Consider the following 23,687-nt stretch of genomic DNA (forward strand, 5'->3'; position numbering starts at 1 on the left):
CTCTTAAATGCTCCTTACGTGATATTGTAATGGATAAATATATTTGGAGAATTTGGTAATATTTGGGATTTTGGTAAGATTTAGAGTAGGCAAAGGAGGAAAAACCCAACACCCAACCCCAACCAACCAATTTTCCCCTGCAACTGCTGCAACCGTGTCTGCCTGTCCCGCATCGGACTTGTCAGCCACAAACGAGCCTGCAGCTGACGTGGACTTTTTACCCCCTCCATAAATCTTCGTCCGCGAAGCCAAGCCAAAGAAGAAAAAAAAGAAGAGTAGGTTACATACATACACACACATACATTTTAAAACATCTTATTTGAAAGACTGAAGAAATATTGAAGGTCTCTGGAGAATGTTATGCACATTCACAAGTAGGTGTTAATCGAACTGATGTCATAAAATGAATGACCATTGTTTGGAAATGGAGCCAGGATGGCTACAAGTACCTTTCTGCAGGCTGCTTACAGGAAAGTCACTCCTAGGTTTTGTTTATCTAACACTAGGTTAAGCAGAAGAAAGAACTCCTGTTGTTTGGAATAAGAGGAATGGAACTCTATAGTAGCTTGCAGAAATAAGTTACCATCTGGAAAACCCTAACGGGGCAAAGTTCATCAGTGAGACATTGAGGTGACTAATGGTGGTACCTCAGTTGTGGAAATCCTGGAACAACACATCTCTCTAAAAACCCTACAAGAACTATCCTGAGCGGTAAACATTTACCTTTCGAGCACCAAATCCTGTTGAAATTTATACACATTCCATTCTGTGCACAGCGGAATTGCCTGCATCCAGAGAACTTGGAAGAAAGAGAAGTAAGATTGAACTGTGAACCAAATCACTTTTCTTAAATTTAAACACATTACAAATATGTGCACTTAGAATTAAAAAGGGGTTAATTTGGGTTTGTTAAGTATAGAGTTAGGTTAAAGTTTAATTCTATTTTCATGATTAAATTTGATTAAAAATAACTTCTCTTTTAAAAACCACTTGTCTTGCTGCTGGGTTTTGGGATCCTTTGGGCTCTTAACAATATCTGCTTGGATAATGACATTGGGCCTGTTCAAAGTAGGAAATGGCTTCTACCAGCAGGAATTTCTATTTGATAAAAAAATATTGATAGGTGGCTGGCCACATACTTTTCCTAAAAATTAATACCCTCTCCCTCCCTAAACCACATTCAGCCCCGTGACATCTTTCTACGTTGCATTACTGGGACCACCAAAGACCTGACCCATTTCCCATCTCTCCTTGCAATGCCAATAATGGCAGCTGCCATTAAGAACTGACAAATCACATTTTAATTCAGCAAGCAAGATGAAAATCATCCTGACATACTGCTTAAAAAGAAGGGTCAACAAACCTTCCTAATTTTGTCACTTCATTTTTATTTTGCTTCCCATGGGGCATTAGCAAAAACTGTCCTATCCATTGGCTCACCAAATTATGAGTAAAATCATGATCCCTGTTCATGAAAACCCATAATTTTCAATGTTACACAGATAAACTAGGAAGAATTCTGTAATAAAAGTGAATAAAACATTGAAAGAATTTCCCCCTTATCAACGCTGAGATTGTAGCGCACCAGGCAACTGGGCAAGCAAAAAAGGCCAAATCACTGAAACACTTGGACAGTCCAAGATGGCACAGAGTCCCCTTTACCACTGAGCAGGAGCGTGGGCCTTGCACCATGTGCGGGCTGAGATGCCCTTCACTTCCGCGTAGCGGCCAGCCAGCTGGAGAGTGATGCTGGAAATCAGGGGTACGTCACCAGAAGTGGGTGGGCCAGTGAGCACATGTGGGGAATTTAAACCAGAAAAGCCAGTCTTTGTTTTACACTCACCTTGGTTGGATGTCTCTTTATTTGGTAGCGCTGCCGCAGCGGATGCTACAAATGGAAAACTTCTTACTTGCTGCAACCAAACAGGTCTGCAAGATACACCAACCTAAATAGAAAACATGACCAGAAATCTCAGAGATCATAAATTCAAAAGGATTGGTGAAATCTTTACACTGTATTTTTAACACCAAAGTCCCTATATTTTTAAGGCATTCGATCAAGTAACTGAGAAACATTACATTTTAAACACATGGTACATCAGGATCAGAAGGATTGGAGCATTATTGTTCAAGTAACACAACTTTAAAAAAATAACATCTAACTTTATGAAGAATGTGATACTACAACAGGAAAAACGAATGGAATCAGACACATTCTATGAGCATTGGGAAGCAAAAAATGGATTGGTTTTCCATCCCTTCCTCAGCGACCCAATGACCCCGACAGGTCCTCCCCGACCTGCGACCATAGTGTAGTCCAAAGGATCAATCAGACCCCACAATGGTCGCAAGTCGGCGTTTTGCCCCCGTGCGAGGAGCCCTGAAGTCTTGTAGGAGTTTATAAATAGTTATTATTTTAATTAAAGGAGTTTAGTCCAAAGGTCCCACAAAGGTCGAGTCGGGAGGGAGGGTGGGTCCACGATGGTCGCAAGTCGGGGTATTGCCCCCGAGCGAGGAGACCTGAAGTCTTAGAGCCTATTTTTAAAATCAAATGATTTGACAAACGAGAACAGTCACAGGATTGACTTTGTGACTCAAGGTCCATTAGCTGGGGGCAGCCATCTTAATTTCGGTGCGCATGCGCCAGTTGCCGCTAGCGCAAAGGGTTCGTTTCGTCGCCCTCAATCGGCACATGCGTATCTGCAACATATGCGCGAACTCACCACGCATGCGCAAACAAGACTTGCCAATCACCTGACCCCGCCCCTTCCCGCTGCAAGTAACCCCGCGGCCTCCAGCCTCGCCCTGTCGGCGGCATCAGGCCTCGCACCGACGCCTCGGCTCCACCCAAACACCCCGCCGGTACCGGCCGCTCCCGGGTGGGGCCCGGTGGGCTGCGGGTCGCCCGCTTACCCTGGACCGCGCGGCTGTGGAAGGTTCCGGCGCCTCCGCCAACTTACTCCCATTCGCTCCCGAGGCGACACGACGGACCCCGAGCAGACGACGCTGCCGCAAATGTCCCGCCTCCTCACAGCAAGAGCCAATCAACCCGCGAACCCGCCCATCAATCCAACCCGACTTCAGCGTCCAATCAAATAGCGGCCTCACCGAATCAACCCGTTGCCTCGCGTAACTGAAGAAACCAATCAGCGAGCGAGCGAGCGAATACACAGGTGAATCCAATCAGCATCAGAAGACAAATCAAGCAGTCGAAGGATCAGAAGACCCTTCGGCCCTTCCACTTTTTACTAATCCAACAACAATCAAATCCTTGGGAAACACAGGATCACTTTGTTTTGGCTCCAGGATTCCTCTGATCTCAAGCAATACATTGTACCCCAACTGCAAGGGAGACTATTTATTCTCAATCTTTCCTTCATATTTATTACCGCTTCCAATTTAATGTCTGCTACTTTTTTCAAAGTATCTACATCTAAGTTCAATGCATATGATCCCTCTACGAGTGGGTACGGCAATAAACTCATCACAAGTCCATGGATCCCAATTTCAAATGCACCTTCAAAAGCGGAGAGAATTCCAAGGATATTACATTTTCATTGAAGACATTTCTTAAAGTCTAAGCAGCTGATCGGTTATTGGGAAATTGTGACACTTGGTGTTCGGCTCCTTTGCATTATCCTCTCTCGATCCGTGCTGCTGTGTCCTCTCATAATGTTGTAAGGTCATCTCCCTTTTTACCAACGACCAAGAGATCCACATTCAAACTTTCCTTCTATCACCTGCTTAAAACACCCCAGAAACAAATCTGACGATTTTTGTGCACTTCTCATGCTTCAGGTAAGGAAACTGTACACGTGACTCCCGATGTAAGATGAGCAAGACCATTCGATGTGAACTTGGAGCATGCGCACTACTGTGATGGGTGTAAAGGCGGACACACGCCCAAAAAAATCAAAGTCAAAGACTCCTTTATTACACTCGCAGCTCTGCTTCTATTCTCTCCCTGCTGCTATCGACTGGAGTGATGTCACATCCATGCCGGCCTCCAATTGTTCGGTGTTCCCTTCTTTGTTGATTCCTGCCGTGCGCGTTGTCCCCTGGTATGAAAGTTGTTGGTCCCCGTGGACTCTGAACAGTTGCCACATTCGTCGGCCATCTTGTGTACAGGGTGGCATCCCAGTTAGCATGATGCCCTACCTCCCTAGAACCAGCGCTGTTCGCTGCTTTCGGTCGCCTATATCTGGGTCGTGGGGGGTGAATTTGCTAATGTCCAGATGTGCTGGTTTGAGGTGGTCAATGGTGAAAGTCTCTTCCTTCGCACCGATATCCAGCACACTCACCATGATGTGTGGAATGAATGATACACACCCGTGAAGTCGAAGTCGAAGACTGGTTCATTGAACTGGCAGCTCTGCTTATATACTCTCCCGCTAGTGATGACAGGTCTTTCGAGACGGCAAAGCCAGCCTCGGATTGGTGGGTGTTCTCGCCATTGCTCATTGCTTCCCACTGTGTGGGATGTCACCTGGGACGAAGATGATTGGTTGCCGCAGGATCTGTGTAGTCACCGCGTTCGTCATCCATCTTGTGTACTGGCTTTCGTCCTGGTGAGCAGGCCGCCTCAACCATATATTGTGGAAGAATATGGACCCCATATTTAGAAAGGGTGGCTCTAACATTCCCTTTCTCCTTAAGGCCTCAGTTTTTGAAAAGGAACGTTAAAGTAATTGGTTCTCCTGTTGGGGGTCCCTTGTCCTCATTTTTCTTCTTTTTCTTTTAGCAAGGGGATGGAGGGCAGATGGGGTGGTTTAATGGGGGGGGGGGGAATTTCTTTATTCCTTCTTTTAACTATGACAAGTGTATTTATATTTGATTTGTGTTATTATTAATTGTGTGAATTCTTTGTGGATTTTATTTATAATTAATATTTTTAAAAAATGATCAGAGGTCAATCCACAGGACGTAAAGTGGCCTAGAGCAACACTGGGGACACCCTCCTGCTCCCCACCACCACAAATATCAATGTGATCCACTATGATCATTGACAAAATCATCGAGGACCCCTTCACCCGGCCAACAGCATCATCCAGCTATTCCCGTCGGGAAAGAGATCCAGGAATTTCAGAGCCAGTACCTCCAGGCCCAGGAACAGCCTCTTCCTCCAGGCAGGGAGAACGTGGAACGATTGATGAGCTGCTCATACAAATACTCCTCCACTCTGCTATTTACTCAACAATATCGAGTAATTTTTCTGGTCGTGCTGCACATGTATCATTTGTCTGTTGTGTGAGGGCTTGGTTGTGTGTATGCGTATGTTTATCCCAAGAACTCTGTTTTATCAGGTCGTACTTGTGCTATCCAAGGGTAATAAATTTGATCTTGTACTCTGGAGCGGGTGCAGAATAGATTTCCTGGATCGGAGAATGTATCTCATGAAGCAAAGTTGACTGAGTAGGGCTTTTCTCTTCCCCTCCCCCAACCCCGCAAACCTGACTTTATTTACAAATATTTTCCAAAGAGGAAGACCGTTCCGTCTTTTCTCCTCCTCCTGTTGTATCCAGATATTCCCTTCACTACACATTGCTGCATACGTCTCTGTTTACCTTCATTGCCACCACTTTGATACCGTGTGGTTACTGCCCCCCTCTGCTGTTGGAGGAGTTCCCCTTGCTCTCAGCCTCTCAGTGCACGGTTATGGAAGGATTATGATCCATCCCCTTAGTGCCTTCGTGCTGGCTACGCCAAGCCTCCGTGCATCCCTCAGCATGTACCCCTGCAGCCTGGAATGTGCCAGTCGGCAGCGGTCCCTCCCCGACATATCCGCTTGCTGAAAGACTGACAGGACACGTTTAACATAGAACATGAGAGCACAGTACAAGCACTTCAGCCCGCGATGTTGTGCCGACCGATGTATTCATACCAAAATAAAAGTAACTAACCCCTTCCTCCCTCATAACCCTCCATTTTTCTTTCATCCACGTGACTCAGAGCCTCTTAAATACCCCTAAGGTTTCAGCCTTCACCACCACCCCAGTTCTAGGGCTCGTCCCATGTCCATGACCTGGTACACATACACTGCATTCCCTCCCCTTGTCACCCTCCTGCTCCCCCCACCCTGAGCCAGTAGTGAAGGTGGTTTCTGTCCCAACAGGTGTTGCGGAGCTCATCCAGGGAGCAGATCTGGGAGATGAACCTAAACTGCAACGAATTCAGCTTCCCGCAGATCAAAGCACGTCCGTGGGCCAAGGTGAGTGACCGGAGGTGAACCAGAGCTCCAGGGGTGGTTTTGTCCTCTGGGTCCTTCCCTAATACTGTCCCCTGTCACCCACCTGGCCCTTCCCCAAAGCCCTCATCTCCCACCAGGCCTGTCCCCAAACCCCTCCCCCTGCTGAGATCATCCCCAAAATACTGTCAGGCCTGTCAACAAAGCCCCTATTCCCCACTGGGCCCATCCCCAATGCTTCACCCATTGCTTGGACCGTCTCCAGAGCTCCTGTCTCCCACCAGGGCTTTCAACAAGCCCCTGTCCCACAACATGACCAGCCAAAAGTCCCTGTCCCCGTCCCCCACGCCAATTCGCCTGTATCCAGGTCTGTCCTCCCACCAGACCAGTTCCCTCACTGGGACCCTCTCCAATCGATTACCCATCACAACTACCCCACCAAAGTTCTTTAACCTTCCCCTTCCCCCACCCACAGGCCTTGGTATCTGAGCTGCTCCTAGGACCCCTAGACAGTAGAGATGTGGGGAGGGCAGTGGTCCATCTCCTTCCCGTTGACAGTGTCCCATACCTTCACAAAACTAGGGAATCCCCTGACCCTTGGCACACAGATATCTATCCCATCTGAGCCAGTCTTCTCTCTCTCTCTCTCCCCCACCCACCATCCTGGAGAATGTGGCCCAGTTCAGCTAGCTGCTACAGTACACACTGCCCTTCACTCTTCCCCAGGACTCCTGCTCCCACTTGTCCTTCAACGAGCTGTGTGCCCACAGCCAGGAGCTTCCCCCTCCTAGTTACCCTTGGCCCTGTGGGTGAGTGGGTGGGACATGACAAGGGTTTGTAGGTGGTGGAATTGGGGTAAGAAAGTTTGGGTGAGACCTGGGAAAGAGAACGGTGATCATCCGGCCGGTGTGAGGCATTGAAGACGGAGTCAATGGGCAGTCCCCTGCCGGGTCCATCCCCCAGCATGTCTATCTCCAAAACTGACCCCGCCAGGTCCATCCTCAATATCATCCCCTGCCGGGTCCATCCACAATCCCGTCCCCTGCTGGGTCCAACCCCAAAACCGTCCCCCGCTGAATCTGTCCCCAATACCGTCCCCCGCCGGGTCCATCCCCAATTCTGTGCACGCCGGGTCCATCCAAAATCCCGTCTCCCTCCGAGTCCATCCCCAATCCCACCCCCCGCTGGGTCCATCCCCAATCTTGTCCCCCACTGGGTCCAACCCCAATACCATCCCCCACCTGATCCATCCCAATACCATCCCCCACCGGATCCATTCCCAAACGCATCCCCGCCGGGTCCATCAACATCCCATCTCCTGCTGAGCCAATCCCCAATGCCATTCCCAACTTGGTCTGTCACTAATTCTTTTGCCCGACAGGTCCTCCCACAAACCCACTGGTCTCTCCCCAAAGCCCCTGACCCCCACCAGGTCCATTTCCAAAGCCATTGTCCCCCACCGGCTGGACCCCAAAACTCCTGCCTCCCCACGGGATCTGTCCTGAAGCCCCAGCCCTCATGTGTGTCATGTCTGTCCTCCCACTGGACCGATCCTCTCGATCACCATTCAGAACTACCCCACCCCAATTCCCGAACCTCCCCCTTCCCCCACTGACAGGCCTTGGAACCTGAGCTGCTCCTGGGATCCCCAGATGGTGGAGATGTGGGGAGGGCAGTGGTCCAGTCTCCTTGCCGGTGGCAGTGTCCCAGACCTTCACCGAGCTGGGGAATTCCCTGACCCTTGGCACCGGGACATCTGTCCCATCTGAGCCAGTTCTCTCTCTCCCCCCACCCTGGAGGCTGTGACCCTGTGTAGCTGGCTGCTACAGTACACACTGCCCTTCACCCCTTGCCCCAGGACTCCTGCTCTCACTTGTCCTTCGACAAGCTTTGTGACTACAGGCTGGACCTTCCCCCACCTTGCTACCCTTGGCCCTGTGGGCGAGTGGGTGGGCCATGACGAGGGGGTTGTAGGTGGTGGAATTGGGTAAGAAAATTTGGGTGAGAGCCAGGAGAGACTGGTGATCATCTGGCCAGGGAGAGGCATTAGGGACAGAGTCACTGGGCAGGGGTCAGAGTCTCAGGGAAACAAGGGCACTGGAATTGGAAGCAATCACAGCTCATGGAAAGTAGGAGGAAGAACCCTGGGAATAATTGAGAGTGGCGAGTTTAGTGCCACAGTTAGAAAAACGCTGATAAGGGGCCAGCGAGCCGGGTTCAAATTTGACACTGTCTCTGGGGAGTTGTACATTCTTCCTGTGTCTGCGTGCATTTCCACCAGTTGCTCCTGGTCCTTCCACCATTTAAAACGGGGTTTGTAGGTCATTGGTGTAATTGAGTGGTTGTGGCTCAGAGGCTGAAAGGGCCTGTTCCCGGGCTGCATGTGTCAATCTTAAATCTCCATCTAAAATGATAGTCCTGCCTGTCATGAATTATTTAAGGATTCAACTCAAAAGTGTGGACAAGATAGACAACTCCGAAACCATCCTTTTGGCCCTTCTTTTCTGATGGCCAAGCTGCTTGCAAACAGTCCATATCCCTCTCATCCTTTTCATTCCACGGACCCATTCAACTCGCATTGCATTGTCAATTTCATGGCCTGTTGGAAGAAGTTATTTCCCTGTCTGGCAGCCTGATTTTGTTCCTCCATATCTCCTTCCTGATGGTAGTGGGTCAAAGATTCTGTGTGCTGGATGTCTGCGGGTCTATTTACAGGCCCCATCCCTGGACAATCAGAGGCCCCTTGTCTCGAAGTCCCATCCATGTGGCCCCTCACTCATCAATCCCTCGTCGGTACACAACTATCCCCTCCTACCTACCTCTACCAGCCCTTAGTATCCTCATGACAGTTCCAGGCACCTGTTATGTCGACCCTTGATGACCTGCGCCAGCTCTAATTTGGACCCTGGCCTCACCTAAACCATTGGAATAACCTGCGCCTTCTACCCTTGAGAGCCTGAGGGAATCTGCACCCTCAGCAGCGTCCTGCTGGTGCACCATCGAATGCCCTCCATCCCCTTCCACGGGTTCCCTGCTGTTATCATGCTCCTGGATGGACCCCACCCTGGAAAAACTACCCATATTTTCACTGATCCCTCTGTACCTCTACATTCCGTCCAGGGGTCAGGGTTGTGCTGTGGGACTGGTGGAGAATAAAACAACAATATCAGGAGACACTGAGCAGTGTAGAGACCCCCAGATCTCCAAGAAGGGGACAGTGCAGAGACCCCCAGCTCCAGGAGACAGGGAGCAGCACAGAGACCCCCCAGTTCTGGGAGACCGGCTGAGTTGTACACAAGTCTGTAAGTGGCTGGACCAGGAAGTATACAAATCTATGTTCCAGGGTAAACTGGAACAAAAGCGAGGAATGCACTTTGGTAAATCAGTCCGCTGTCCTCTTCACAGTCAGATCTGACTACCTGAAGGTGTCAGGGAACTGGCTTGGAGAGGCCGAGGCATGCAACAAAAAAATGGTCAGAGCCGATTGTAAAAGTCCACCAGAAACTGGGTCTGTGGGAATGACATTCCCTCTCAGTAATGGGGAAGAACCTGGTCATCAGGTGCAAGGTGCTCTCGGTACTGCTGCGTGTGATGCAGGCGTGGCCCATCCCACACACCTCTGCCCTGGCTATTACCAGAGCAGTTTCCCTCTTCATGTGGGGGTCCAAAATGGATGGAGTGGGAAGGAGGTCCATGTACATCACCAGACTATGGTGTTATGAGCCCAAAGGATCCCAAAACCCAGCAGCAATAGACATTCACCAGGACGAGTCGTTATTTAAAAATAAGTTGTTTTATTTATCTTTTAAAATGAAAACAGAATCAAACTTTAACTTATCTCTATTAACTTAACTAACCTTAATCCCCTTCTAAGTCTAAGTGCACGTGTATGATGTGTGTGTAAATTTAAGAAAAGTTATTTGGTTCACAGTTCAATCTCACTTCTCATTCTTCTAAGTTCATTGGTTGGAGGCAATTCTGATACTGTGCACAGAATTGAACATGTATAAAGTTCATCAGGCTTTGCCACTTAGGAAAGTTCTGTAGGGTTTGCAGAGAGAGGTTTGTTGTTCCAGGATTTTCACAACTGAGCTACCACCATTAGTTACCTCAATGTGTCGCTGATAAAACTTGGCCCATCAGGGTTCTCCAGATGATAACTTCTTTCTTTCAGGCTAGCACTGTGGTCCTTCCTGTTTCACTTATTCTGAGAGTAACATCAGGCAGCTAGCACTTCCAGCGAGCACCTAGGATTAGGTGGAGGTTAAACATGTGGCTCAAGGGGTGGAGTCAGAGACTGGGTTTCAATTCTTGGACAACTGGGACCTTTTTTGGGGAAGCTGGGACCTATACCATAATGATGGGTGACATCTTAATCTCAGAGGGACCAGACTCCTGGCGGGGGCATTTGCTAGGGCTGTCAGGAGGGGTTTAAACTAGTATGGTTGGGGACAGGGTTTCAAGTTTGGCAGGATGGTAGGGTGAGGGTTAGTAGGATAAGGAAAGAGAAAAGTTTAGATAATTTGAGGGAGGAAAAGCAGGAAGTAGTAAACAGATACTGCAGTGAAAATTGTGAGAATGGTATAGAGGAGGATATGCAGAAGGTAGGATGTTGGAGATCCCTGAGTTGTATTTATTTTAATGTGAGGAGCGTAGTAAGGAAGCTGGATGAGCTAAAGGTGTGGATTGACATGTGGCATTATGATGTGTGGCCATTAGCGAGATATGGTTGAAAGTAGGTTGTGACTGGCAGTTGAATGTTCCAGGATTTCGCTGCTTTAGATGTGACAGAGTTGGTGGATTAAGAGGGGGAGGTGTGGCATTACATGTCAAGGAGGATATTACAGCAGTGCTGAGGCAAGACAGACTGGAGGGCTCGTCAAGAGAAGCAGTATGGGTAGAGCTGAAAAATAAGAAGGGTGAGGTTATTATTATGGGGATTATTAAAGGCCTCCAAATGGGGAAAGGGAACTAGGAGAGCAAATGTGCAAGGAAATAGGTGGGATATGCAGGTGAAATAGGGTGGTGTTGGTTGGGGATTTCAATTTTCCAAATATTGATTGGGAAATGCAGTCAATAAAAGGGCAGGATGGCTTAGTATTTATGCATTGTGTTCAGGATTGCTTTTTGCAGCAATATGTTGAGATGCTAACTAGAGTGGGAGCAGCGTTTGATCTGTTGTTTGGGAATGCAATGGGGCAGGTGACAGAGGTGAGCGTTAGGGAGAACTTTGGATCCAGTGATCAGGCTTTGCCACTCAGGAAAGTTCCATGGGGTTTGCAGAGAGAGATTTGTTGTTCCAGGATTTTCACAACTGATCTAACACCATTAGTCAGCTCAATGTGTCGCTGATAAAACTTGGCCCATCAGGTTCTCCAGATGATAATATCGTTCTTTCAGGCTAGCACAGTGGTCCTTCCTGTTTCACTTATTCCGAGAGGAACATCAGGCTGCTAGCACTTCCAGAGAGCACCTAGGATTAGGTGGAGGTTAAACATGTGGCTCAAGGGGTGGAGTCAGAGACTGGGTTTCAATTCTTGGACAACTGGGACCTTTTTTGGGGAAGCTGGGACCTATACCATAATGATGGGTGACATCTTAATCTTAGAGGGACCAGTCTCCTGGTGGGAGCATTTGCTAGGGCTGTCAGGAGGAGTTTAAACTAGTATGGTTGGGGACAGGGTTTCAAGTTAGGCAGGACGGTAGGGTGAGGGTTAGTAGGATAAGGAAAGAGACAAGTTTAGATAATTTGAGCGAGGAAAAGCAGGAAGTAGTAAACAGATACTGCAGTGAAAATTGTGAGAATGGTAGATAGGAGGATATGCAGAAGGTAGGATGTAGGAGATCCCTGAGTTGTATTTATTTTAATGCGAGGATTAATGTGGATTGACATGTGGCATTATGATGTGTGGCCATTAGCGAGACATGGTTGAAAGAAGGTTGTGACTGGCAGTTGAATGTTCCACGATTTTGCTGCTTCAGATGTGACAGAGTTGGTGGATTAAGAGGGGGAGGTGTGGCATTACATGTCAGGGAGGATATTACAGCAGTGCTGAGGCAAGATAGACTGGAGGGCTCGTCAAGAGAGGCAGAAAAATAAGAAGGGTGAGGTTATTATTATGGGGGTATATTATAAGCCTCCAAATGGGGAAAGGAAACGAGGAGAGCAAATGTGCAAGGAAATAGGTGGGATATGCAGGTGAAATAGGGTGGTGTTGGTTGGGGATTTCAATTTTCCAAATATTGATTGGGAAATGCAGTCAGTGAAAGGGCAGGATGGCTTAGTATTTATGCATTGTGTTCAGGATTGCTTTTTGCAGCAATATGTTGAGATGCTAACTAGAGTGGGAGCAGCGTTTGATCTGTTGTTTGGGAATGCAATGGGGCAGGTGACAGAGGTGAGCGTTAGGGAGAACTTCGGATCCAGTGATCATTTTGACATACTCTTAAGAACTTGAAGAGGGAAATTAGAAAGGGAAAAAGAAGGGATGAGGTGTCCATAGCTAATAAGGCGAAGGTGAATCCTCAGGGTTTGTTCAGATATGTGAACAGTAAACGGAGGGTTAAACATAGAATAGGTCGACTGGATGATGGGACCGGAAACTATGTCAGGAACCGTATGAGATGGAGAAATATTGAACAATTTGTTCTCGTCTGTATTCACGAGGGAAACGGACATTGGGCAATACAAGATAAGAGAGGCAAAGGGGTTAGTTATGGAAAGGATAAGGATTAGTAAAGTGAGAGGTTTGGAGCTTCTTGGGTCAATTAAGCTGGATAAGTCTCCTGGTGCTGATGGGATTTTTCCCAGGACTTTAAGGGAGGTCAGGGAACAAATAGCGGGGGCACTGACAGCAATTTTTCAAAGATCACTGGAGGAGGGTGTGGTGCCGTGGGATTGGAGGGTTGCAAATATAGTTCTTTTGTTCAAAAAAGGCAGTAGGTGGAGTCCAAGTAATTATCGGCCAGTAAGTTTGACTTCCGAGTGGGGAAGATTATGGATGGTATACTTCGAGATAGTATGTACAAATATCTGGATAGGCAGGGATAGATCAGGGGCACCCAGCATGGGTTTTTGAAAGAAAAGTCATGTTTGATGAATCTTGTTGAATTTTTTTGAAGAGGATGAAGGTCGGGTGGTTGATGAGATCTATTTGAATTTTAGTAAGGCTTTTGATAAGGTGCTGCATGTAAGGTTATTTAGGAAGGTTCAGTCATCAGGGATTAATAGATAGTGGGATGGGTTCAGAAGTGGCTAGGACATAGACAGCAGAGAGTCATGGTGGACAACTATATGTCATGTTGGAAGCCTGTGACAAGTGGAGTGCCTCAGGGATCGATGCTGGGTCCCTTGTTGTTTATCATTAATATTAATGATTTAGAGGAGGGTGTGGTTAACTGGGTAAGCAAATATGCAGACGATACGAAAATAGGGGGAGAGGTGGACAGTGAGGTAGATTTTCTTGTTTGGAAAAGATGGCAGATGGAATTTAATGTTGACAAGTGTGAGGTGCTGCATTCCGGAAAAAAAAATAAAAAATAGAACATATGCAGTTAAAGGGAGGGGGTAGAGGAATGAAGAGGAACAGAGGGATCTTGGAGTTATGGTACAGAGTTCACTGAAGGTGGGTTCCCAGGTAGACAGGGTGGTTAAGAAGGCAAATGACATGCTGGCCTTCATAAATCATAGCATAGGCTAGAGTGCAGCTGTTTAAGGCATTAGGGAGGCCATGTTTGGAGAATTGTGTTCCGTTCTGGTCTCCAAATTATAGGAAGAATATAGATAAGGTGGAGAATGTGCAGAGATTTATAAGAATGTTGCCTGGCTTCTTTCTTCTTTGGCTTGGCTTCGCGGACGAAGATTTATGGAGGGGGTAAAAAGTCCACGTCAGCTGCAGGCTCATTTGTGGCTGACAAGTCCGATGCGGGACAGGCAGACACGATTGCAGCGGTTGCAAGGGAAAATTGGTTGGTTGGGGTTGGGTGTTGGGTTTTTCCTCCTTTGCCTTTTGTCAGTGAGGTGGGCTCTGCGGTCTTCTTCAAAGGAGGTTGCTGCCCGCCAAACTGTGAGGCGCCAAGATGCACGGTTTGAGGCGTTATCAGCCCACTGGCGGTGGTCAATGTGGCAGGCACCAAGAGATTTCTTTAGGCAGTCCTTGTACCTTTTCTTTGGTGCACCTCTGTCACGGTGGCCAGTGGAGAACTCGCCATATAACACGATCTTGGGAAGGCGATGGTCCTCCATTCTGGAGACGTGACCCATCCAGCGCAGCTGGATCTTCAGCAGCGTGGACTCGATGCTGTCGACCTCTGCCATCTCGAGTACTTCGACGTTAGGGGTGTAAGCGCTCCAATGGATGTTGAGGATGGAGCGGAGACAACGCTGGTGGAAGCGTTCTAGGATCCGTAGGTGGTGCCGGTCGAGGACCCATGATTCGGAGCCGAACAGGAGTGTGGTTATGACAACGGCTCTGTATACGCTTATCTTTGTGAGGCTGTTGTGAGAATGTTGCCTGGCTTACAGCATCTGGATTACAGGGAGAGATTAAGGAGACTGGGACTTTATTCATTGGGACGTAGACGAATGAGAGGGGACAATATAGCTATTTAAAATTATGAAAGGAATAGATAGACGAGACATAGACAGACACTTTCCCGTGAGGGAAGGGAAGGTTGGAACAAGAGGCCATGAGTTAATGGTAAGGAGGCAAAACTTCTGGAGAAATTTTAGAGGATGCTTCTTCACTCAGAGAGTGGAGGCAGAATGGAATGATCTTCCGAATGAGATAGTTGCGGCAGGGTCCCTTCTGTCATTTAAGAGAAGGTTGGATGTGTACATGGAGGTGAGGGGGTTGGAGGGATATTGGCGGAAATCAGGAGGATTGAGCTAGTGGAGTTGTTCTAGTGAACCGGTGCGGTCTCAAAAGGCTGACATGGCCTGTTTCTGCTCTGTAAATGGTTATATGGTTGCATGGTGCCACAGTTTTCATTTCAATGTCCCATCTCTCGTTACACAACTCTCTGCTCTCCACGTTCATGCTGCACATTTCTTCACTGCTGTTATGGCTGGACTCAGAAAATGTTTTTGATATTTATTCAACTTCAGTTTTGTATCTGCTTCATATCTCTGACCAAGCACAAATATTCTCACATCCTTTTGTATTTTAATCTTCATAATTTGTCCTAATAATAGACTGAAATCCTTCCACTTTTACACAGGTCCAAACCGAATGGAAAGAAAAGTCTCAATCACCTGATTACATTGAAAACATTTCTCGGAATAATTGGAGATAGTCCATTTAATTTATATGTAGTATAGCAGAATTGATGTGGAGATTTTTATTTTTATATCTGGCATTAATCATATTTGTAACACTCTTGACACAATCCTGACCCTATTTCTTCTTGAATTTGTATATTTCAATCTTCACACCACTCTGAACAGCTTCTTTCTGAAATCGTCACATCCAAGCCCGACTCCCATCTTTCTCCTGACCTCTGCTATCCTAGTTTTGGATTTTCTCTCTGGAGAGCATCATACATTTCATTGATAACTTTGGGTGTATTTCCCATCCAACTCTTTGTTCCATTTCACTAATTTTAGGTGGCGTCAATGTTGGTCCCTATCTTTCTCATAAGAACGATCTAAGTGGGAGAAAACAGAAGAAGGTCCCACTTGCCTCTCCATATTTGTGTTTAATTGTTTGAAGAATTTCTTCCATGTAGCGTCTTCAAAATATCTTATACTCTGTCATAACATAAATTTAATATTCTATTGCCTCTGTTCATAGGCAATAACACATTTTGACATACTTTGCTTCCCCTCCTCCATTGTTGTCACATTCGTGTGGGTCCCACAGATTAAGAACCAGACCAAAGCGGAGGTAAAAAGCACACATTTATTTCGGGGATGGAAACAGGACAACAGGGTTGATATGTTAGGCAAGCCTCTACACTTCTAATTAGGACGGAGAAACCGACAGAGACGGGGAAATTACATGAACATACACATTCAACATTCAGGATCAAGGTGATAAAAGGTGAGAAGGAATGCAGTGGTCATTGGGTCTCCATTGTCAGAGGTACAGACAAGAGATTCTGTGAGCCAGATAGGTATACCCACATGGCGTGCTGCCTCCCTGGTGCAAGGGTACAGGAATATCTCAAATCGGGTCCAGAGTATTCTGAAAGGAGACTGTGAGCAGCCTGATGTCTTGGTATATGCCTCATTGGGTACCAATGAGATAGATAAAAAGAGGGAGGAGGTACTAAAAAAGGATTACAGCGAGCTGGGACAGAAGCTAAAAAAAAGGACCGCCAGGGTGGTGATCTCTGGATTGCTACCTGTGCCAAGTGCAACTGAGGACAAAAATGGAAGGTTAAGACAAATAAATGTGTGGCTGAGGGGCTGGTGTAAAAGACAGGGTTTTGGCTTCTTGGATCATTGGGATCTCTTTTGGGGAAGTCATGACCTTTACAAGAAGGATGGGTAACACCTAGACCCAAAAGGGGTCAATATATTGGCAGCTAGGTTTGGTACAGCTGTCGGATGCGGTTTAAACTAATTTGGCAGGGGGATGGGAACCTGTATGATAGGGCAAAGGACAGGAAAGATAAAATAGGAAAAGTTAGGTTGGGCAGCGAAAGTAAAAAAATCAGAAAGAGCAGGGAAGGTAAAAAAAGCAAATTTGAAGGCTTTATATCTTAAGCATTCGGAACAAGGTAGATGAATTGGCTGTGGACATTGAGACAAACAAATACAATTTGATTGGGATTACAGAAACATGGCTGCAAGGTGGGTAAGCCTGGAAACTTAACATCCCGGGGAATATGATATTTAGGAGGGATCGACAAGAAAGAAAAGGGGGGTGGGGTAGCATTGATGGTGAGAGAAGGGACCGACACGATTGACAGAAAGGATATTAACTCGGAAGATACCGAATCTATATGGGTAGAACTGAGGAATAGCAAGGGGCGGAAAACGTTAGTGGGAGTGGTATATAGGCCTCCAAATAGTAATGTAGAGGTGAGGGAAGGCATAAAAAGAGAAATTAGATAAGGGAACAGCTGTCGGAGACTTTAATTTACATATTGATTGGACAAGCCAAATTTGTTAAAATACTGAGGAGGAGGAGTTCCTTGAATGTTTACGGGACGGTTATCTAGACCAATATGTCGAGGAACCAGCTCGGGAGCAGGCCATTTTAGACTGGGTAGTATGCAATGAATAGGGGCTAATCAGCAATCTTGTTGTACGAGGTCCTTTGGGTAGGAGCGATCACAATATGATCGAATTCACACTCGACATGGAGAGTGAAGAAATTAAAACCGAGACTAAGGTCCTGAACTTAAATAAAGGGAATTATGATGGTATGTGATGGGAGTTGAGTAAGATTGATTGGGTGGTGTTTATGGTGGGGGGGGGGTGTTGACGTTGGATAGACAATGGAAAGCATTCACAGATCTAATGGAAGAATTGCAGAAATCGTTTATACCAATTTGGCATAAAAATAAACCAAAAAAGGTGACTCAACCGTGTATAACAAGGGAAATTAGAGACAGCATTAGGTCCAAAGAGAGAGAATATCAATTGGCCAAAAAAGTACCAAATCCGAAGACTGGGAACAGTTCAAGATGCAGCAAAGGAGGACAAAGGGATTAATCAAGAGGGTAAAAATAAATTACGAGAGTAAGCTTGCGGCAAACATAAAAACCAACTGCAAAAGCTTTTATAGATATGTCAAGAGGTAAAGATTGGTGAAATCCAGAGTAGGTCCTGTTAGAAATAGAAGTACCTTTAAAGAAATTGCTCGAGACAAATATTGAGAACAAAGAACATTTATTACAACAACAATGCAAAGTTGGGTGCTTCCCCTTACCCTGGGAATACACGCATACACTGGGGCTCACCCAACTTTTATACAGTAAATTTCAGTATCAGAATACCCTCCCCCTTACATTCTTCTGCCCCCTGGATGGGTTTGGCAGAGGCAATCCTTCCTGCCTACGTGCAGTTTCAGTAGACTTGGAGGACCAGGGGGTATCCTGTCGGTGTCTTCTTATGCCATTATTCCCATTGTCCTTATTCACATCCTAGCCCTTGTCCCCATTCACACCTTCCCGACTCTCAGGGCTACAGTCCCTTCATCTGGAGGGTTCGTTAATCTTGTCTAGGGTTTACAAGTTAAATATGCATACTTGAAAAATCTGTTGTATGGCTTACTAATTATAGATGTATAACTTGCTAATACTGTCTAAGGTCTTCTAATTATTTATGCAAGCCTTGCTAATTCTTTCTGGGGCTTGGCGACCCTTATCTCGTTCAGACTAACTCTACTTCTATTCTCAATTGTCTGTCCTTCTCTCCTTCATTCAGTGAACTTGCTGGTGTAGGAGATTCTTATCTTACTCAGACAGTGTCAGCTTCCTGCCTTCTAATATCCATGTCTCATGTTGTTTGCACTGGCTTCATTCATTTACTTATGTATCAATTTTATTTTCTTCATTTCTTCATGTTCATATTGCAATGTCAGTTTTTCTCATCTCTCACAATCCTCACTTTTCTTTTAGATCAGTAATACTGATCTCACGCAATGATCAGTGTTACTGATCTCAGTGTTACTGGTCTCTCACAATCCTCCGTTTTCTTTTAGATCTGTATTACTGATGCGGTAAAGTGGAACTTGTCGGTTTTCCCAGCTGGTCAATAAAGGGATAGCAGTTTCCATGTCCTCAGAAAGATGTTGGGAATTGTACATCCTTTGGGTGTAAGTGTTCTGACGAAAGGGTTGATGAGTTAAACGATGTGTACCAGTCTGTATGTAGGGAAGCAGTAAGATGGTGAGAGTAATGAGTCCAGCTGTTAAAAGGGTTGCGAGTATCAGATTCCAGTAACCGGTGAAAAGTCCAGTCCATCCCGCAGAGGACCGAGGTTGCAAAGTCTGTCCCTGGGCATGGGAAGTTTTTTGACATCCTGAAGAAGTGTTCTTAACCACCTGCCCATTGTGAGTAGTGTCTTTAAGGAGTCTTTCACAAGTGCTGCGTTCAGCAGCGAAGCTGTAATCGAGAGGCAGGCGGTGTTGTTGAAGTGTGTCTGGTAAACGTTGTTTATCTTCAGCCCGTAACCTCAGGGCCATTGTGTTGTGTTGGATGATAATGCCCAAGGCTGCATGGAGTCTGATTAGATGTTTCAGATGGCAAGGAGCATTAGCGATCTGTAGCAGCTGTTGCCGTTTATAACTGGAACTTCCCTTAACGATGCAGTAGTAAGGATTGTAAATGCCGGCGGAACCCAAAGGATGTTTGAGAAAAGACCCATCTGGGGAGGATTGTGCATTACGATTAGAGATGTGTTTAACAGTCTGGGTAGAATTGAAGTTGTGAGTCGAAGCCTGTCTGTGTACATTAGTAAAAGTCTTCTCTCTCTCTCTCTGACAGGTGCATTGGTTACTGACATTCAGTGTGTCTGTGTCATATCGCTCTCTTTGTGCTACAGGTTTAGAACTCATACCTTTAATATCTATGTGGGAAGTTAAGTAACGGTCTCTACAGCTGTTCTGGTCCCCTGGTCCGTACTGGAATCCCTTATTAAAACATATCTTACTATGGCTAAAAACTAAATCTACACCTTCTCTAAACTCTAAAGGAAAAAAATTGTGACCTCTGCTGCCCCTATTCCAGGAGGACTTAATACATTGTGAGTAATTAAGTGATGTCCCAGAAATGGAGAAGCAACAATTAAACAATACAATAAAGAATAAAAACAACATTATGGCACTTTTTCACGGCGTAGTGTAAATTTCAGGTCAGAAGGATGAGGCACTGCACGCCAGGTGGAGGGTTGAGTTTGACTGTCTTGATCCTGTGGTTCGGTAGCTGGTTTAATCCATTGGATGTGGGTCCAGCCTTTTTCTCTTGTTTGCACGGCAGCGTCTGAAATCAAAAGGACACAGTAGGGACCATCCCAGGCAGGTTTCAGTTGGTTATCTTGCCATGCTTTGACATAAACCCAATCACCAGGTTTAATAGAATGGATAGGAAATTCCAGGGGTGGAGTTTGGGCTAATAATCCCTTCTGTTTCAGGTCGTGTATAGAAGTAGAAAGACCCTGTAGAAATTTTGAAATGTATTGATCATTAGCCTCAGGGATAGGGGTATCAGTGTGGAATCCCATAAATGGAAGTCCAAACATCATTTCGTATGGTGAGACTGCAAGGTCTTTACGAGGGGCTGTGCGAATTCTAAGCAGGGCTAATGGTAAAGATTTAATCCAGGAGAGGCCAGTCTCTTCATGAAGTCGAGTAAGTTGATTTTTCAAAGTTTGATTCATTCTTTCAACTCGACCTGAACTTTGGGGATGCCATGGGGTATGTAGTTGCCAGTCTATTCCCAGTTTCTTGCAGACACACTGGAGAACCTGAGAGGTAAAATGTGTTCCTCGGTCTGAATCAATGGTTTGAATCAGACCATATCTTGGAATCACAGATTCAATAAGTATTCCGATTACAGTGATAGCTCGATCATTCGGGGTGGGGAAAGCTTCAACCCATCGTGTAAAATGATCACCCATGACTAGAAGGTATTTGTAAATACCAATTTTAGGAAGTTCTGTAAAATCAACTTGTATGCGTTGAAACGGGCAAACTGCTATGTCGCGACCGCCAGGCAGTACAGGGCGCATAGATTTCTTATTAATTCTCTGACAGATCGGACAGCTGCGAGTAGTAAGTTTAGCTATTGTATATATACCGGAGCAGTGTAAGGATCGTTGAAAGGCATCAACAAGCGCCTGAGTTCCCCAATGTGTCTGTTGGTGTAGCTGATCTACCACTTGGCGGGCTAATGCTTTGTTAAGGACTTGACGTCCATCTGCCGTCCACCACAACCTGTCGGCTGTTTGGCGAAATCCCTGATCTTTCATTGAGACCTCCTCTTCCCGTGAAAAGATGGGGGTTTTTTTAATCTCTAGTGGTGTGGGCAGTAATAGGTGGATGTGAATAGTTTCCGCAAGTGCAGCCTGTTTGGCAGCTGCATCAGCCTGTCTGTTGCCCTGAGCTTCAGGACTGTCACCACTTTGATATCCTCGGACATGTACTACGGCTATTTCAGTCGGGAGCGTCAGAGCATCTAGGGATTGGACAATTAAGTGTTCATGGGCTAACTTCTGTCCTTTACCAGTTATCATTCCCCGTTCTTTCCAGATCTTCCCAAAGGTGTGGACTACACCAAAAGCGTACTTAGAGTCAGTGTAGATAGTCTCTATTTTGTTCTCTAAGCCGTGGAGTGCTCTACATAGGGTGTATAATTCACAGGATTGTGCTGACCAATGACCAGGGAGGCGACCGGCTTCAATCACTAGTCCTTGCTTCCCATCCACTACACTGTACCCACTATAGCGAGTTCCTGCAAAGCATCGTGAAGTGCCGTCAATAAACCACCTTTCACCTTCTTTTAAAGGGACATCAGTTAGATCTTCCCTAATTTTGGTTTGTAGATCTATGACTTCTAAGAACTCATGTTCTAATTTATTTGTGGAATTGTCCAAATTTGGAGCAACGAGGAACGCTGCTGGGTTAAGGGTTTTAGTCGTGAGCAAGGTCAAATCATCCCTATCCATTAGGATAGTTTCATATTTTAAAATTCTAGGGTCCGTGAGCCATCTCCCAGCACGTTGTAAGAGAATATTGCGGACTGTGTGAGGGGTGTGAACTATCATAGGGGCGCCGAAAGTAATTTTCCGTCCTTCCTCAACTAAAACAGCAGTGGCTGCGATGGCTTGTACACATTCTGGCCAGCCACGACAAATGGGGTCTAAAATCTTTGATAGAAAAGCCACTGGTTGTCTATAGCCTGCCCTGTCCTGGGTTAGTACTCCGGTGGCTACACCTCCTTTGGCATTAGTATATAAATCAAAAGGCTTATTTAAGTCGGGTAGTGCCAAGACTGGGGCACGCGTAAGGCTATGTTTAACGAAGTCAAAATCTTTAATCTCATCGTCTGTCCAGACTAGAGCTTTGATTTCTATAATCGTGAGTTTATCGTAAAGAAATTTGACAAGGCTAGAATAATTTTCCATCCAGATTCTACAGAATCCCACTAAGCCAAGGAATTTCCTAAGTTCCTTGGCATTTTTGGGAGGGGGAATCTGCAGAATACCACGTATCCTCTCTGAACTTATTTTCCTAGTTCCCTGACTTACCAGATGACCTATGTATTTAACTTCTGATTGAACAAATTGTAATTTGGATTCGCTCACCCTGAGACCTTTTTTTTCTAAAAAATTTAAAAGTGCAACAGTAAATTCTTTAGCCAATTCGTATGTTCTTCCAATAATTAACAAGTCGTCTACGTATTGTATTAGCTGACAATTGTCTCTCCGAGGAGCCTCATCTAGTATCTGTTCCAGGACCTGACCGAATAAATTTGGAGATTCTGTAAAGCCCTGAGGAAGAACAGTCCATCGGTACTGATTTTTACGTCCAGTAAAAGGGTTTTCCCATTCAAAGGCAAACATGTCTCTGCTTTCTGTTGCTAACGGACAGGTCCAGAAAGCATCTTTGAGGTCAATCACACTAAACCATTTACTATGGGGATCGATTTTACTCATGATCGTATAGGGATTAGGTACAACAGGGTGACGGGTGAGAATGATTTTGTTCAACTCCCTTAAGTCCTGTACTAATCGATAGGTACCGTCTGGTTTCTGGACAGGTAAAATCGGGGTATTAAAGGGTGACATACGAGGTTCGAGTATACCATCCTTAAGCAGCTGGTCAATTACGGGCTGCAGACCTTTGCGGCCAGCCATAGGAATTGGGTACTGTTTTCTTCTAATTGTTAAAGTAACTTGGAGGGGAGGAACGTCTAAAACTCCTCTATTGCCTTTTTCTGCCCATACTCTTGGATTGATAAGTTCTCGATCTTCCTCGCTTAAAATATAAAATTGAACCCTGATGCCTGATTCTAGTGGTCTGGTACCGATAGCCAATTGGTCCTGTAAGTCTCGTCCTAATAAGCATACTCCAGCTTGGGAAAGTAGTAGAAGATCCTCTACTATTACCTTATTTCCCATTTGGATTCTGACCTCTCTTAATACAGGGACTGTGAAGTCTCTTCCTCCCACCCCCGAAACTATCATTGTCCCTTCTATTTTAACCCCCTTTGGTTGGTGTAAAATACTAGATCGGGCTGCTCCAGAATCAACTAAAAATATCATGTTGTCACTGTGGGGTCCTATGCATAAATTAACTAATGGTTCTCCGTGCAGCCCCACAGTGTGTATTGACTGAGAACCGTGACCCCCCTATTCATAATCTGCTTCCATCAGGGCATAGGATCGTGTGTCCCTGGCTCGCAGTGGGCAATCCTTTTTAAAGTGTCCTTCCTTTTTACAATGGAAACAGACAAATGTTCCCGTTTCCCCAATCTCTACCTGGGTTTCTAAGGTGCCCCGGGAAGGGTCTTCGTCCCCGGAATCCTCCTCTACTCCTCCATCCACTGGGGT

General features: G+C 46.0%; 1 long non-coding RNA gene across 1 annotated transcript in view; it reads left to right on the forward strand.

Moving 5' to 3' along the window:
* The first annotated feature begins 3,532 nt into the window (after nucleotides 1-3,532).
* The window catches only part of LOC138745263 (uncharacterized), a 38,186-nt gene continuing 18,031 nt past the window's right edge, over nucleotides 3,533-23,687 (forward strand). Inside the window, exons 1-2 of the long non-coding RNA XR_011346113.1 lie at nucleotides 3,533-3,798; nucleotides 6,113-6,208. This is a non-coding gene — a long non-coding RNA (uncharacterized lncRNA). The remainder of the gene's footprint in view (nucleotides 3,799-6,112; nucleotides 6,209-23,687) is intronic.

This window comes from Narcine bancroftii, chromosome 11 (assembly GCF_036971445.1).
Source record: "Narcine bancroftii isolate sNarBan1 chromosome 11, sNarBan1.hap1, whole genome shotgun sequence".
Lineage (NCBI taxonomy): Eukaryota > Metazoa > Chordata > Chondrichthyes > Torpediniformes > Narcinidae > Narcine > Narcine bancroftii.